This window comes from Sesamum indicum, linkage group LG11 (assembly GCF_026168435.1).
Source record: "Sesamum indicum cultivar Baizhima isolate 11 linkage group LG11, ASM2616843v1, whole genome shotgun sequence".
NCBI classification, from domain to species: Eukaryota; Viridiplantae; Streptophyta; class Magnoliopsida; order Lamiales; family Pedaliaceae; genus Sesamum; species Sesamum indicum.
In genome coordinates this window covers 1,250,341-1,269,870 of record NC_142667.1, presented here as the reverse complement: position 1 = coordinate 1,269,870, position 19,530 = coordinate 1,250,341, and the positions used below count along the sequence as shown (strand labels likewise).

The 19,530-nt window shown below is 31.6% G+C and overlaps 1 pseudogene; it reads left to right on the top strand.

Moving 5' to 3' along the window:
* Positions 1-11,458: 11,458 nt before the first annotated feature.
* On the top strand, positions 11,459-14,508 carry LOC105173256 (receptor-like protein 7; annotated as a pseudogene).
* The last annotated feature ends 5,022 nt before the right edge of the window (positions 14,509-19,530 follow it).

Here is a 19,530-nt window from a genome sequence, read left to right as displayed (position 1 = left end):
ATCCGATTAGGATACCTAGAAAGGTGGTGTCGACATTGTTATAAAAGATCACCCAGTTTTAGATCGAACACATAGCTCAACGATTAAGTTTAGTAGTAGAATAAACTTTTTGAAAGATAAGATCATAGGCTACAAAGGAAAAGAGAGAATTATTAAAAGTTTTAGCTCCTCAAGTGATTAGGGTGGATAACGTAAAACTTAGATGCCGCGAAGGATGGAAAGAAATACAAGTTATATTTGACATCACTATGAAAGAAAGCTTTTCCCCTTGTGATGACATATATCATTTGCAGTAACCTGGTGTGGGTAGATATGAAGGTATGTTAGAAATAGCAGGCCATGAAGTTCTTGTTGCAGGTGTTGTAGGATGAGAAAATGAGAGTATGACTTTGGGGTTAAGTTTTCTCGAAAATCATAAACCATGGGGAAGAAAAGGTAACAACATGATTTTAATCTTGATGGTGTTACCATAAGGATTGAGTGACAATCTCTTTCTCTATATACCTATCTGTTGGTATGTTGTATGATCAATATAAGACAGAGTATTTTACAACTAATATTGATTCAGGATAAGGGATTTGCACTGCAAAACCTAGAGTTTTCCCTAAAGAAGCAAAGGAGACCATACCCGTTATTGCAGGAAATAATTTTTCACAAAAAATCCTAATACTCAATAAGGGAATACGAGATCATGATTTGGATCATCTGGGTTTAGGGTAAAAATACCTCCCATTTAATTTCATGATACAAATGTCGATATTTTGCTAGATAACAATTTCATTCAAACATTTGCTAGATATATCCAGGACAATCGAACGAATCTATTAATTTTCACTACTAACTGTAGTAGTGAGATGCAGGTGTTGCAAAGAAAAAAGGCATTTAATAGGATAATGCCTATACATTTTCTCAGCAAACGTGGTGATTTCGATGCCAGATTAACTCATCCAAAAATACAGGATAAGAGGAAATTTAGTAAGGTTCTTTTGTCTTTCATGCAACAGGGACTCATCGATAGCGATAGCTTATACAAGGAGTACGCCCGATACAAACCTATCCAAATGAACATGGAGGATAAGAAGGACATATAGATGATCATCAAAAAGCATATAAGTCTTGAACTCATCAAGCTTGGAATCTCTACCTACAGTAGCCCTGAATTTCTGGTTAGGAACCATCGTGAGATAAAGAGAGGTAAACCCAAGTTGGTAATTAACTATTAATGTATTAATAAAATATTAGAGTTTGATGGTTATTACATTCCTAGTAGAGAACACCTAATTGATTGCATTAAAGGAGCAAAAGTATTTTTTAAATTCGACTGCAAATTTGGCTTTTATCAGATTAAGATGGAGAGTGAATCAAGGAAATTAACTACATTCTCCACACCACAGGGACAAAATCTGGAATGTGCTTACAATAGATTTAGCAAATGCACCCATGATATTCCAAAGAAAAATGGATAATCTTGTTAAAGATTATTTTGAATTCATATTGTCTACATTGACGCCATATTGATTGCATCTAAGAATATGAAAAATCATATTAAACATCTTTGAATATTTTCTGATGCAGGCCTGAGGTATTTTTCTCTTCAATTTAATTAAAGGTATTAATATTCTTATGATACTTATACATTTATCCTTCCACATTTATTAATATCTCTTGTTTTATTCCAAGAAGATATTAATAAATTTTTAGTGGTCCAGAAGCCATACGCAGCGTTAGTTTGTTTTACTCATAATTAATTCAAAAAGAAAAAGGACAAAAACTTGATCTGTCAAAATTAAAAGTATAATTTTACCATATATTTCATGAAGTAATTTTTTCCCATACAAATTTTATTATTATTATACTATTTTCTAATCTAAATAAATATCATATTTTTGATATCCTTCTATGCATAATTTATCGTGATTTTATATATTCGTGTTCATACAAAATTTTATATCTCAACTTTAAAAAAAGAATCAATAAAGGTGAAAATAAGAGGAAATGTTGAAATCAAATTGCTGCTTATCATTAATTGTGCTATCACAACAGATATTAAACAGTCCAAGATTTCTGTATCAAGGTGGAATTATGAGGTTTTTCCTGTGGAATTTATAAATGAAATGTTTTAAGTGTTTCACTCATTGTGATGATAGAAAATAGGCTAAAATACATTTTATCCCCAGTATTTTATTCTTAGACATAATTGTATTAAATATCAAACAAAATTATAATTAAATATCTAATAATTAAGTTAATTAAAAAAATAAGACTAACTATAATTAATAATTAAGTTAATTAAAATTAATGCTAAAATGCATTTTTCGCATCCTTTCTCTGCGAGTTTCCGACCATTAGTGGTACCATTCGAGTCCTTTCTTCAAGATAACTTTTTCATACCTTCAATTTTAGTTTTCGTCAACCAAAGAGACTGTGCTCAAGCTACGACTGCGGAACCTATTTGCCATCAATTCGTCACCGTCCGGACAAATCTCGATCGCAGACCACTACCATAAACTCGTCTCTGCAAAACAATTCTAACGAGAGTGGCCTCAATCATTTTAGTAAAGCATTTTCGAAGATCTGACAATGTGAAGATTTGCACTGCCCGTTGGGGTGGGGTGGGGTGGGGTAGTCAGTTTATATATATATATATATATTAATTTTAAATTATTTATATGTAATATAAGTTATACAATTTGTTGAATCTGGACCTTTCATTTTTTTTAAATCTAACAGTTGAGATTAATTGATCATATCTAATAATCATTTTTTTATCAAAGAAGATCCAATGATCATTAAAAGAAGAAATAATATATATTAAGTAAGGCTATAATGGTCATTTTATAAAAAAAATTAGCGCCATTAGTTAAATTTAACAGAGAAAGGCAATTGAGCTACGTTTAAGAAACACAGTGGAATTTTTAGCCTATTTTTAAGACAAAAAGGAGTTTTATCTGAGTTTTTAAAACAAATGAGAGTTCTTATGCATTTTAGCCTAGTATGGGTTTTTCAAAAGTTCTTACATTAGTTTCAAAAAGAAAATTGAGTTGCTTTTAAGCACCACCAACTCTTTTTACTAATGAAGTGTTTTTTTAGGACAAAATAGTAACATGCTTTCGAAATAAATTAATCCCTCATAAATTCATATGTTGTTCTGACCACCTTGTTTTCGGGTATTTCAAGTCTTCGATTTTATGAATTTCCTCCAACCACACTATCTGTGCAGATGGTTCGTAGGCACTTGGCTCCTTCAACAATAAACAACACGACCCTATTTTGTTTCCTACCTTAGGGTGTAAAAGGCACTCCAATATAAGGACTTAATAGAATTTTGAAAAACAAGTTGAACAGAAGTGTCACTTTTATTGAATAATATATGAAATATTACATAGATATAACATCCTGCGTTGGAGAAGACAACTATTTAGCCTCTTATATGATAGAGGTCTTGACTTACCCATAAACTAAGAAATTTATAAATACAAAGACTTTGAACTCGAAATATTATATTTTAAAGAGTTGGAGAAGTTTTCTGATGATCACCATCTGCTTAATTACTCCTTTATTTATTGTCGTCCGCAGACTCCAAACACGGGCTTCAAACTTGATTTTTGATGAAGTCACTGTGTTTGTCATCTTCTCGTCTTTTCTAAATGATGTCATTGCGTTTGTCATCTTCTTATCCTTTCCAGCTGTTGGCCGTGATAGCTTGTCGACCACTTGGTTGCTAGCTGGATTTCCAATTTTCTAATTGTTGGCCTTTGTTATCTTCTGCCAACAGTCCCACTCTTGAATTTTTACATCTTTTGGATTTTACTTTGTCTCGTAAATATTTTTTCTTTTACCTTTGTCCAATTTCGACTCATGTTTCTGTTGGGTAACCCGAATTTTAGCCCCAAACGGGGGTTTTTCTTATTTTTCACGGCAAGGGCAGACATGGTTATGTTATTACCCAACATGCAGCATGTTGCATGTTTTAATCTTTGTAGACCCAAATGCTGGCAACTTATTTTCCCATTGCCCAACCTGCAGCTCTCAGCAAATTTGGGGCTTTTTCCTGTCATGGAATTTAATAGGAATGATTCATTTAATTTATTTGAAAATATTTTAAACAGATACTTGACTTTGTCCATCTCGGTGAGACAGATCCATAATCCCTGAGCTCTGCTGGTGGAAATGTCATCTTCACTTATGGCGGACATCAGTGGAGCTTCTCCAGAGGCAACTTTTCTTTGGCTGAGAGCTACCATGTCCCGCCTCTGCAACTTCATAAAATGAAATGCTAGATGATACCTTTTTCTGCAGTCTTTGGAGCTACTAATATGGATTTTATTTCTGGAGTCTCTCCTCTCTTTGAGTGGGGGTTATTCCACTCTTGAAGTTTTGAAATTTCCTAATAAACAGGGTGATATAGTATGAACTGAAGCTAGACCTCCAAAACCATACCAGTTTTTGACGTGATCTAGCTTGGACCTCTCTAACATATAGACCCTATTATAGTTTTCGAATGTTTCGATGATGGTCTTGCCAAGATTTATTCCCTTGCGAGAAATTAATTTTTCCTACATGCTGATAATCCTGCCAAGCAAAAGAAGATATCAATTCATTAATATTAACCTTATAAGTGTTTGTCATCGGCCTAAGACTAATCTCTCCCTCTTTAATACCAGAGTTGTTGGGTTGACTTGAAACATCATAAATTTGCACTTCCTATGACTCAATTATTGACGTTTCACCAGAGTCTGATGATGGCTTTGTGTAATCGATATTTGAATCCTATGTTACAGGTTTAGAGCTCTACACACTAAGGGCATATTTAGGGTCATGCTCCCTCGACTCATAAGTCATCCTTGAGGGTGATGTCTTCTGATTTAGTTCTCGTAGTCATTCCATAGCTAAGTGCATGCTAATAAGGAACTTCTCATGACGACCTGGACAATGTCTAGATAAGCTCTTTAAATTTGTCCTGCAACTTGGGCATTTACCGCTGTCTGTCAGAACTTCTTCTCAAGCTCCTCGAGGTTTTTCCGGAGGTGCCTGAGTCTCAACAGACGGAGTTTACTTCAGATGCCTCCATCTCTTGTTAGGAAATCTGCAAGAACATTCTCATGAGATTCTATAACAACAATATTATAATAATTATATTGACATTTAGCTTGTCATCTGATAATACGAGCTTTATCTATTTTAGATTCTAATTTAATTTTTAAGAAAATCTTAACATTTGTATTATCAACTTTTAAAATGAATTCTTGGGCTAGTAAAATAAAGGTTATTTCTTAAAAGTCTTACAAACCGCAAAGAATTCATTCTCATTAATGTGCCAGACTTTGGCTTGTTATTTTGAGATCAACCCTCCTATATATCTATAAGGTTATTCTCCTGTAGTTGTCTTTTTCATGAGAACCTCTGCCCAGTTATAGTCATTGGCGTCTGAGTAGACCACCAATTCGTCCTGGTCTTATGGTATAGCAAGCTTTCACAGGTGCAAATCTATTTCAACTCACGAACCCTTTTCGTGGAGATTTCTTTCCATTTCCACTTTGAACTTTCTATTTCCTTCAAGTGGTCAAAAATCCTTCCTATATCTTTCAAGATCCTTTATGAAGATGCCTGCAAAATTAACAACTCAATTGCGAATTTTTTCCATAATATGATCATGTAACTCAATTCCTGTGTCGTCAATAAGAACTCCTAAGAATTAAATTTTATTGAAAAAAATAGTAGCTTTCTTCTCAGAAAGCACTAAACCTTCTTTTTGGCAAGAACTAGAAAATGGGAGGAGCCAAAAAACCATGTTTTTCATGAAAATTGTTTGACCATTGTGGTTCAACCAATGAACCGTACGATCCGGTACTGGGTGATTGAACCAATCAAGCGTAAATACATGATAAATCTTTGATTTCTCTTCTAAAATGTGTATTCTTTCTTTTAAGTGCCTTATTAAGTTTAACTATTTTATGTTATTTTTAAATATAAAATCTCGATTTCTCTTCTCAGTTAAGTTTTGCTATTCCTGTTAAATTATCTCTGATAATTTAGTGTGTCTGATTTTTTGTTAAATTTGGAAATACATAATAATATTTCTTATATTTGAGCTTTGTAGGCTTGTTTTTAATTTAATTTTATTATATTCTAAATACTATTGGACTATTAATGTCAAAGAAAAACAACGATTTTTTATAAAAGATAGGTTGTTTGAAAATATTAATATTATTTTTATTTTTTATTTTTTAAATATTAATAATTATTTATGATATAAATATGACATCACTGGTTCGACTATAATTGACCCAACGGTTGAACCAGTGAATCATAATCCACTTAATTTTTTAAAAAATAGAATAAAATAAAATAAAACCTCGTTTAATTTTGTTTACATTTATAGTTTTCATTTATTTTGCCTTTTAATAATACCTATGTCACTTTCTTTTTATTTTGGTGTGTTCATTCATAAAAGTTTTATTTTTAGATAATTTGTTGTTATAAATTTTCTTTGTGATGTAATCTTATCATTCTAATTTATAAGTTTTAGTCTCCATCTCTATTATATAATATAATACTAACACATACATTGAATTTTTTATTTTAATTTTGACGTAGAGCTTTGATTTTTATTTTTATTTGTTGTCTATCGCAGTTTTCATTGAATTTGTATTTAATTAAACTAACATGCATCTTCAACAATTTTATTGACGTTTAGTTGTTTAATATATATATTTAATACACAAGTAGATATGTGTATAGTAACTCACATCATTATTATTTTGAACTTTTACGATATGTTATTATTTTTTTCTCTAGTCGGTTTGTACCTACAAAATTTGTTGTAGTCCAAATCAATATCATCCTTCCAGTACAACATACAACCATTCTTACATGCATCAATCTTCTCAACAAGTAAGCCCAAGTTTCTTATCAATTTTCTTGTACTATAATAATCCTGGGGCAGGGTGTGGTCGCGCGGCAATATATGATCCGCCCACTGCGATATTCAATCATATATATGTTATGAAATATGACCCTCGGCTTTGATATTCACCAACTCAACTATAGTCCTCAATCAAAATTGGCTGCAACCATTCCACAAGGACTGCTCGGTAGCATGTACTACATTGTGAAATCGATCTGCTAGCCCATATATATAATCTTAGGGGCCACCGCCGTAATATGAACTAGGCCCTGCATCAGTAAGACACAACCTCATACCATCATCAGGCACACCATCATGGTTATAATTAGAAGGCCAGACAGCCGGCCCAGCAGTATAAAAAATCATCCTCTGCACCTAATCCATTTGTACCGCATCACCCCAAGGCGTACTCGTCCCCTGCATAACATGAGAAACGGGAGTTTGCTCCTCACGCAATGAGGCCGCCGGGACGGCCTCAAAATATTCCTACACCCTCCCCTCGTCATGAGCAGTCCAATTATAATATTTCGGCATAAAATCTTTCATAAACAAGTCGAAATTACCTCGTTCTTGGTTTTGAAAATTTTATTTTTGCACTTCCAAAAAGGACACTTAATTTTCTCATCGTCCATATATTGATATTGAGTGTTCGCCCATTTTATAAATGTAGCAACACTATCCTGAAATTCCAAAGTAAAACCCTCCCTATTCGGAAGGTTCTTCTCGTACATCCATCTCCTCAACTGTTTTAACATGATAATTAGTCCTGCACACACACACATATTATATAATATTAAATTTAATTAATTATGACAAATTACAATAAATATATACTCAATTGACAAATAAAGGGTTAAAGTTGTTACCTGATCAAAATAACTCCAAATATAAAAAAAAAATTACAAACAGACTTCACGAAAAAGAGTACAAAAATATTAGTAGAACAGTGAGAATATAAAAAAAATTTGAGAGAAATTAAGAAAATAGAGAGAAAATAAGGAGAATGGAAGAAGATAGTGAGATTAAACGGAGGAACACATTTATATAAAAAAAATTGCAACGCTCTTTGGAACGGCGATAAGAACACATATCTAGCCATTACAAAGTAGCCGTTAATTCATATTTTTTGGACAGTAATTGGGACGATTTTTGGAATGGTAAGTTAGACCGTTGAAATATAGCCATTGATGATCAGATGGAACGAACTCAGTAACACCCAGAAAATAATTTAAAAGAATCGTTCCAATTTGTACCAGCATTTAAAAAAGTTTTAGAAACACATTGTTTCTTAAATAAAACTAATATTTTGGAACGGGTTTTGGCATATTTTATTAAGAATGTACAAAAATTGTTCCAAATTGTACCTCATTTTGGAATACATTTTCAAACTATCACTTCTGGGACATATATTGCAACATATATAGGAACAGTTTGGTTGTGAACGTTCTTAAATCTAATATAGTGTTCCAAATTGAGTTACAACGATTTTTCGTTACTATTTTGGCACGGAATGCGGAATGGATTTAGTAACTGTTACTTTGAAACTCAACTTGGAACGGTTCGACCATTCCAAATTTATAACCCAACCTGACGTCATGTTTCAATGTCCGTTCCTGATGTGTTCCAAACCTCGTTCCAAGATTGAACGGGCTTTGGAATGGTTGGTTAGATCGGGCCAAATTCCACCTTTTTTTTCAGTTAATAGGCTTAAATGCATTCTTGGTCCATAAATAGGTCATTTGGCATTTTCGTTCTTTAACTTTTTAGATTGATATTTTGGTCAAACATCTTTTAAATTTTCACAACTTTAGACCTTTTTTAGCCAGAGGTCACCACCACCAGCAAAAAGGTGAACTCCAAAAAAAAAGGGGGGCTTAAATTGTAAAAATAAAAAAATATAAAATCAAAATATAATTCTAAAAGGTTAAAGGATAAAAATGAGCTAATAAAAATAATAGCCAAATTTTAAAAGGCCATATGAGAAGGGTAAATAATAACCCGAAAATTAAAAGGATGTAAAATGAAAGTGTTATCCTAAAAATTATAAGGCGAAAACACCAAATGAAAGTGTTATCCTACAAAATGTGTTTAATTTAATAATGCTCCCACTAAACAATATTAATACTTTATTCATATACAATAACTAATAAAACTTGCATCATTCCAAAAAAAATTCATCTTATCAATTAATCAAATAATAGTACCTGAATGAAATAATAAAATTAGATAAGAAAGCAAATAAAATATAAAAAATTTAAAATATTTAATATGTAAAGTGTAAATTTAATTATTTTTAAATTATTCAAATTATTTAAGAACTCCAATATCAACTTTAAATATATAATTTTAAAAATAAATTTAAAGCAGTAAAATTGAACTAAAATTATTATACTAAGGATAAAGTAGTAGAAAGTAAAGTTGAATTTATTTACAACAAAGCCCTTTTTTTTTTATTGCCGTTTCAGAAATAGAAATTGGCATTTCAAACATTTCAAAAGTAATTTTTTTAAGGCAGAAGCTAAAAATAGTACCTCTAATAGTATTTAAGAAGAAATTGGATTTCAACAGTACAAGACATCTAAAATCAAGATGGTGTAGAAAACCGATACAATTTTTATTGAAGTAAATATTTTTTTAGAGTCTTTTTAAATATAATCGAAACTCCCAATGTTTTATAATTGAAACTCCCAATGGGCGTCGAGACTGCCGAGAGGCTCCGTGTGACGTGCAAGGTTGTCCCGCGGACTGCGGGATATCAGGGGCAACACCTCTCATGCGAATGGGTGATCGAGACAATCATTCGAAAACCTCGTGATCCAACTCATGAAACAACACAAAAGTATTTAATAACTAGATGCAAAATATTAATTCAAATATTTAAGATCTATCTATTTGTATATCTAGTTTGTTACATAACTTTTATATTGTAAAAGTATGAATACTTTCAAATATTTATATTTTTTTAATTCTTTCGCATTGCCTATTATAATTTTCTCATAAAAAATAAATTATTGATCCTATATATTAATAAATAAGTACCTGTCAATTGTGCGTGACTGATATTCAATAGTCCGAAATCTCTAAATCAAAATGGAGTGCAAAAACGTTAAGAAAATGGGTACATGAAGCATATTGACTTGACTTAATTACTGGTTCCAAGCTCAGTCAAGCCGAAAGAGACTCTCATTATTATGTTTATTGTGTTTTTTAGATATGCAACTTTATATGAGGGCATAATTTTTTTTTATCATATTAAAAAAAGATTATTCTCATTTTTAATACCACAATTATTGAGAGTGTCGCTTTTGATACCATAAGATACAAAACACGCCTTTTTGATCCAAGTTAACGACCGAGGCCATGTATCCACACGTAGCCATTAACAGCCGTTAACTCCTATTAGCTCATGTGAGACTGATTTTGACTTCAGAAATACTATTTAATGGTACAAACACCAAAATGTATTTTTTTGTACCATTAAAAGGAAAAAAATATTTTGACCGGTTTTCATCACAAACTACAAGATTTTTTTTTTATTTTTTACAAAATTAAAAATATTAATAAAATTTTATTTTAATATATATAATAAATAGTTATAAAATTATAATTATTTTTATTTCAGATAATTTTTAGGACCTATTTCATTATTTTTAAAATTAAATTATCATTTAGTCTAAATATATATATTAATATTTGAGCACAAACTATAAAAAGTAAAAATTTATTTTTTGTGTAAAAATATTAGATAATTTTTTAATTAAATAATAAATTAATGTTTAAATTAAAATTACTTACATTCGAGTTAAATTCTAGAAATAAAATTAAAATTTATTTCTTTATTTTATGGTCAAAATTTATTAAAATACTTTTAGACAATTTATAATAAAAATTCTATTTAAAACAAAATTAATACTTTCTACAATGTATCACGAATGTAAATAATTATAACTTAAGACTTAATTTATTATTTAATAAAAATTATCTAATACTTTTATTCAAAAAATAAAATTTATTTTTTATAGTTTGTGCTCAAATATTAATATATTTTAGATCAAATAATAATTTAATTTCGTAAAAGTTATTTCACATAAAAATCATTATAATTTTAGATCTATTTCTTGTATATATTAACATAAATCTTCCCATCACTAGCTTGTGGCCAAAGTTGGATAACTAAATAACTAAAAAAATTCTTATAGTAAAAATAAAAAGTGCGGCCAAAATAACTAAATTAAAATCGTGATAGTTTTTAACTATAGTTAGAAACCATGATAAAATATTAATTAATTTAAATTTTTACATTGATTTGTTTAATTATGATTATTATTTCTACATTTGATTATCAAATTTAAGTGTGATATTTTCAAAGTGGAGTGGTAAAAGGTTAAGAAAATGGGTAGATGAAGAATATTGACTTGACTTAATTATTGGTCCCAAGTTCAGTCAAGGTATGTGATTAGCAGTAATCAATGGTAATGCCATACAAAGACTTTCAAAGTCGTCGGCGTGTAAGAAAAATGGAATTTAATTTGGAGCCACCTGCCACTGACTCATATTGGTGTAGCCTTCCTTCACTATGGGAATTTCTTTGTATTCTCAGTGTTTCTTCTGCTTCATCTGCATACTTTCAATATTTTGCATAACTAATTGTTTTATTCAAAATGCTTATAGCCAATGCCTGCAGGATCAGAGAAATTTGTTGCTTCAACTGAGGAATGATCTTATATTCGATAGCACTTGATCACTAAAACTGGTGCTCTGGAATCGGATTCAAGATTGTTGCAACTGGGACGGTGTGGAATGTGATGGTGTGGGGCATGTGATCAGTTTGCAGCTCGATCGGGAGGGAATTTCAGGTGGGATTCATAATATGTCAACTCTTTCCGGCTTTCGGTACCTGGAGAAGCTAAACTTGGCTGCGAATGACTTTAGAGGTCAGATTCCAGGTGGAATTCTCAACCTTAAACATTTGACGCATTTGAGTTTATCAGGTGCTAGTTTTGGTGGTCAGGTTCCAATTGAAGTTTCACTAATGAGGAGATTGGTCACTCTCGATCTCTCATATAACGGTCTAGAAATTGAGAATCCGAATTTGAAGATGCTTCTTCAGAATCTAACCGGGCTAAGAGAGCTTTATCTCGATGGCGTGCAGATGTCGTCAGCAGTTCTTAATTTCTTTGCTAACTTCTCACATCTGACTACCTTGTCTCTCAGTGGATGTGATTTAAGAGGCTCATTCCCTAATATGATCTTCCAATTACCTACCCTAGAGAATCTTGATTTATCCGAAAATGAGTTACTCACTGGCTCCATACCACAATTTCATCGAAATGCATCTCTTAGGACTATGTTGCTTCTATCTACTAACTTCTCAGGCCCATTACCAAATTCTATGGTAATCTTAGCATGTTATCCGAGATAGATATGCGCAACTGCAGCTTCACTGGACCTATTCCATCCACGATTTCTACCCTAACTGGGCTAATTTATGTGGACTTATCCTCGAACTTCTTCACCGGTTCAATCCCATCATTTTACATGTCCAAGAACCTTCAACTAGTAGACCTTAGTGGTAATTCACTTAGTGGGAGCATCCCCAAATCTCTCTTTGACCTTCCTTCACTACAAATACTTAGACTTTTCAACAACCAGTTAAGTGGTCGAGTCTATGAATTTTCAACTTTACATTTTCCTCACATAGTTGAGCTAGATTTAAGCATTAATAAACTGGAAGGGCAAATTCCCAAGTCATTCTTCACACTAGAAAGGCTTGAAATTCTTTACCTTTTTGACAACTTATTCAATGGCACAATTCAACTAGAAAAGTTGCAAAGGCTACACAATCTTACATACCTTGACCTTTCTTACAACAATTTATCTATTGACACAAGCATCACTAATACAAATTTGTCGAGGTTTCCCCAGCTATTCTCATTATCCCTAGCTTCTTGCAACCTACATAATTTTCCTGATCTTACAAACCAACACAGTCTGGAGTTATTGAACCTCTCAAACAACCGGATAATTGGGGAAGTACCTAATTGGATTTGGGAAATTGGAAATGGAACACTTGTCGATTTGGATCTTTCTTCGAATCTGTTGGTTAGTCTGCAGAAGCCATACCACTTTCCTAGTTCACTTAGATATCTGGACTTACACTCAAACCTACTCCAGGGGGAGTTGCCCCCTCTTCCCCAATATGCTAAATATATAGATTACTCCAATAACAAGTTTGAAAAGTCCATTCCACTTAACATTGGAGACTCCATTACCATTCTTCGTTACTTGTCTCTTGCAAACAATAGCCTAAGTGAAGCTATTCCGACATCCTTTTGCAATGCTACTCAACTTGAAGTTCTTGACTTGTCCTCCAATAAATTGAGCGGGAGCATACCGCCTTGTTTGGTGGAAACAATTGAGCAACTTGCGGTGTTGAAACTTGGGGGGAACAACATCAATGGTCATATACCGGATACATTTTCTGTCAATTGTCGTCTAGAAATTTTGGATATGAGTCAGAACTATTTAGAAGGGAGGCTCCCAGTATCATTGGCCAATTGCAAATTGTTAAAGATCTTGAATGTCGGAAACAACAACATCGATGATGGTTTCCCATGCATGCTGCCATCTAGCTTGCGTGTCCTTGTCTTGCGCTCCAACAGATTCCATGGACAAGTGAGATGTAGCAGAAGCTAGACAGATCTCCAAATCATTGATATAGCGTCTAACAATTTCACTGGTTATCTATATACAAAGAGCTTCTCGGGAATGATGCTAGAAAAGGATGGACGCCTGGGAAGTGACTACATTCACTATAACACACGATTTACATATGCTGGGGTATACTACCAGGGCACAGTGAAAGTAATCGTCAAAGGAGTGGAACTGGAGTTGGTGAAGATTTTGACAATCTTTACAGCCATTCATTTCTCTTGCAATAATTTCCAAGGGGAGATACCAGATGCAATTGGTGATCTTAGATCTCTTCACATTCTCAACTTATCCCACAATACTTTCATAGGAACAATTCCAAAATCACTGGGCAAGTTGACGTATATTGAGTCAGTCGACCTCTCAACCAACCAGCTAACAGGGGAAATACCAAAAGAGCTTACACGCCTCACATTCCTTGCAGTCTTGAATCTATCCCACAATCAGTTGATCGGGCCAATCTCAAGTGGCCCTCAGTTTCAAACATTTTCAACAGATTCCTTCCAAGGAAACATAGGACTATGTGGTTTCCCTCTCAACATAAGTTGCAGGCATGCAGGGGAAGAAGACAACGTGCCACCACCTAATCCACATCAAGAGGACGAGGCCATCAATTGGGATTATGTATCTGTTGCACTTGGGTATGTTGTTGGCTTAGGAAGCATTCTCTGGCTGCTTTTCTTTAGTCAAAGCTTCAGACACAAGTTCAATGATCAGACTGAGCAAGCTTTTCAAAAGATATTTAACGCCAAAAACAGGAGAAAAGGACATAGAGGAAGAACAAATAGAAGACGCCATTGCTGAAACTATACAACAGAGTAAGGAAAATAGCCATAAATGCTATGTATGATATTCATGCAATGAATAAAAAAGGAGATTTTTCCCGAGTATATTTTCTTAGATTACTGAATTTTTATGTTAAAATCAAGGTAAGTGATTAGCAGTAATCAACCAAAATGCCATAAATCATTATTTTGAAAAAAGGGTGGTTTCTATTGATGCTCTAAATCATTATTTGTGGCTCTAATGTTTCTTTTCTTGCAAAAAGAGTGCATATAGGAAATTGGATGTAGACATTTGTAAGATATTTATTCCTTCCTTGTTAAATGATGGCTAATTGCAATTACAAACGTTAGAATCTCATACAAATAATACATTTAATATCAAGGCTAAATTACAATCAACTCTCCTAACATTTGATACAGTTACGAATATTACATCGTTGTTTGAAAATTTATAAATATCTGTATGAACTTGTTAACTTTGCCTTGTTGTATTTTTTTACTTTTTTAAAAATTCAAAGTGTGTAAAAAAAATCGGACGGGATAGATGAAAAAATTATAAAAATGCTATCCACTTAGTTCATAAAAAAATTAAAAAGTGACTAGAATTTAAAGCTATTTCTTGATTGAATTTGCTATCAGTTTAAGTTAAAATGAAATAATAAAAGTATTATAATGAAGTATTTTTCAAGAAAAAAAATATTTTAATAACTAGATGCAAAAAAGTAAGTGATCAACTCCCCGTCGTTTAAAAAATTACAAATGCCTAATAAAATTAACGATCATCTAACAAATAGTCCCTATAAATAGATTGTTATGAGGCGATATTTTTTAGCATTGTAGGGAGTATTTGTTGGGCGGTCATTAATTTTTGGAGGGTATTTGTAATATTTTAAATAACAATTTTATTCATAATTATAACAAATTTTAGATGAGCACGTTGCAATTTACCCAATTAACCTTAAAAAAAGAAAAAAGAAGTGAAAGAAGAAAAAGAAAAATACGAAATCAAATTAATTTATTGTTACTAATATTCAATAGTCCAAAATCTCTAAAATCTAAATCAAGATGGAGTGTTAAAAGGGTAAGAAAATGGGTACATGAAACATATTGACTTGACTTAATTGGTTCCAACCTATGTCAAGTCATAAAAGACCTCTCACTATCAGGTTTGTTTTTTAAATTGCTTACATAATTAATTTCATATTACAAAAGATTTTTAATGTGAAATTAATTCTAAATCATATACTTGACTTAATAATTATTGGTACACGCAGCACATTGACTTGACTTAATAATTATTGGTACACGCAGCATATTGACTCAGTCAAGCCGAAAGAGACTCTCATTATTATGTTTTTTTTTTTTTTTGTTTGTTTATATATATAACTTTATATGAGAGCATAGTTCTTTTTTATCCTATTAAAAAAAAGATCATTTTTATTTTTGGTACCACAATTATTGTGAGTGTCGCTTTTGGAACCATAAAATAAAACACGTCTTTTTGATCCCAAGTTAACGGCCGAGGCCATGTGACAGTTTCAAACAAAACTATGGAAAGAATCATGCGACAAGACTCCAACCTCAGCCTATATAATGGATTTAGGATTGGAGGAATTGGGAAAGTTTTGAACCACATAGGTATGAACCAAATGAAGCATCACATAATTTACAAAGTAAGTTCAGGTGAGTTTGTTATATCTATGAAACTTACTGGTAATGTGATTGAAATGCAACTAATTTCTAAAGAAAAAATTCTTGAAGAATTAAGTAAGCTTAGAGAAGAAGTAGTTGTTACTATGAAATGGATCCACATAGGAACTATTAAAGTAGTAATAAAAACAACTCTTAAGGAAGAAATTGATTCAAAAATACATTTATCTATAATCGACATAAGAATCAATAACGTAAGAGATGACTGTCTTGGAACAATAATAGGTAATATGTATGTAGAAAAATTAATGTTCGACATTCATTCTAGGATTGCATACAAGCTAGCAGACCAAGATTTCAATAGAGTGTTAATCCTTCATTAAGATTTTAAAAGGAAAGATCTACTGAAAGAAGGTAATAGACTATATTCTACAACTCATACAATAGCTTACGCCATTTCTGATACACATAATTCAGATTTTTTTCTTAAAAAAGAGTATATTCAGATTCCTAAAATTTTCAAGAAATTTGTTAAGGGTATGACACCAGATCCGGTTAGGATACCTAGAAAGGTGGTGTCGACATTGTTCTAAAAAATCACTTAGTTTTAGATCGAACACATAGCTCTACGACTAAGTTTAGTAGTAGAATAAACTTTTTGAAAGATAAGATCATATGCTACAAAGGAAAGGAGAGAGAGTTATTAAAAGTTTTAGTTCCTCAAGAGATTAGGGTGGATAACGTAAAACTTAGATGCCGCGAAGGATGGAAAGAAATACAAGTTATATTTGACATCACTATGAAAAAAAGCTTTTCCCCTTGTGATGACTTATATCATTTGCTACAACCTGGTGTGGGTAGATATGAAGGTATGTTAGAAATAACAGGCCATGAAGTTCTTGTTGCAGGTGTTGTAGGATAAGAAAATGGGAGTATGACTTTGGGGTTAAGTTTCCTCGAAAATCATAAACCATGGGGAAGAAAAGGTAACAACATGGTTTTAGTCTTGATGGTGTTACCATAAGGATTGAATGACAAGCGCTTTCTCTATATACCTATCTGTCGGTATGCTGTATGATCTATATAAAACAGAGTATTTTACAGCTAATATTGATTCAGGATCAGGGATTTGCACTGCAAAACCTACAGTTTTCCCTAAAGAAGCAAAGGAGACCATACCCGTTATTGCAGGAAATGATTTTTCACAAAAAATCCTAATACTCAATAAGGAAATACGAGAAGCCAAGATCATGACAGGAGCATTTGGATCATCTCGGTTTAGGGTAAAAATACCTCCCATTTAATTTCATGATACGAGTGTCGATATTTTGCCAGATAACAATTTCATTCAAACATTTGCTAGATATATCCAGGATAATTTGCTAGATATATCCAGGATAATCGAAAGAATCTGTTAATTTTCACTACTAACTGTAGTAGTGAGATGCAGGTGTTGCAAAGGAAAAAGACATTTAATAGGATAATGCTTATACATTTTCTCAGCAAATGTGGTGATTTCGATGCCAGAATAACTCATCCAAAAATACAGGATAAGAGGAAATTTAGTAAGGTTCTTTTGTCTTTCATGCAACAGGGACTCATCGATAGCGATAGCTTGTACAAGGAGTACGTTCGATACAAACCTATCCAAATGAACATGGAGGATAAAATTAATTCAAAAAGAAAAAGGACAAAAACTTGATCTGTCAAAATTAAAAGTATAATTTTACCATATATTTCATGAAGTAATTTTTTCCCATACAAATTTTATTATTATTATACTATTTTCTAATCTAAATAAATATCATATTTTTGATATCCTTCTATGCATAATTTATCGTGATTATGTTTATATATTTGTGTTCATACAAAATTTTATATCTCAACTTTAAAAAAAGAATCAATAAAGGTGAAAATAAGAGGAAATTTTGAAATCAAATTGCTGCTTATCATTAATTGTGCTATCACAACAGATATTAAACAGTCCAAGATTTCTATATCAAGGTGGAATTATGAGGTTTTTCCTGTGGAATTTATAAGTGAAATGTTTTTAAGTGTTTCACTCATTGTGATAATAGAAAATAGGCTAAAATACATTTTATCCCCAGTATTTTATTGAAAAAGTTAAAAACCCCTTTGTATCTTAAAAATTATTAAACCCTCCCCATTTTAATAAATTCAGCATCTCTTCTGTTAGAAACTAACGGAAAGTGGGATGTACGCGCCTGAAGTGCAATTGGGCTTTATTTATTTATTTATTTATTTTTTACATTCATTTAATTTTAATTGACTAAAATGCTCCTATATCATATCTAAAATTACTATGATCAATTTGACTTTTTTTTAAAAATTTCTTTTTGCATTTTCATCACTTCTAAAAATACAAATTCTTTTATTCTTAGACATAATTTTATTAAATATCAAACAAAATTATAATTAAATATCTAATAATTAGGTTAATTAAAAAATAAACTAACTATAATTAATAATTAAGTTAATTAAAATTAATGCTAAAATGCATTTTTCGCCTCCTTTCCCAGCCAGTTTCCGACCATCAGTGGTACCATTCGAGTCCTCTCTTCAGGATAACTTTTTCATACTTTCAATTTTAGTTTTCGTCAACCGAAGAGACTGGGCTCAAGCTACGACTGCTCAAGCGGGTGGGGTGGGGTGGGGTAGTCAGTTTATATATATATAATAATAATAATAATAATATATTTTTTTAATTTTAAATTATTTATATGTAATAAAAGTTAAACAATTTATTGAATCTGGACCTTTTATTTTTTTTAAATCTAACAGTTGAGATTAATTGATCATATATAATGATCATTTTTTTTTTATCAAAGAAGATCCAATGATCATTAAAAGAAGAAATAATATATATTAAGTAACGGCATAATAGTTATTTTATAAAAAAAAAATTAGTGCCATTAGTTAGATTTAACAAAGAGAGGCAATTGAGCTATATTTAAAAAACACAGTGAGATTTTTAGCCTATTTTTAAGACAGAAAGGAATTTTATCCGACTTTTTAAAACAATGAAGAGTTCTTATGCATTTTAGTATGGTTTTATCAAAAGTTCTTACATTAGTTTCAAAAAGCTTTTAGGACAAAACAATAACACTCATATAAAATTAGAATAGATAATACCTCCCATAATAGAGCATTAATCGCATCACCCACTTTGTGAAAACGAGGTCATGTGTCAATTCAAAGTCCCAAATTTGAGGGACTAATATCCCATATCAACTGACAGACAATGAGCTGTATAAGCTTATAAGTTCCAACAATTCCTCTCTCCCTATTATGAAATTTGAATTCAAATTTAAGTTTTTCTCATAAGAAAATTAATATCTCGATTATAATTGTATAGAAAAATATACACTATTATATTTGTATGATTCATTATATTTTAAAAATTAATTAAATATAATTAATGTATAAAAAATAAAATTAAATGAAAAAAAAGTTAAT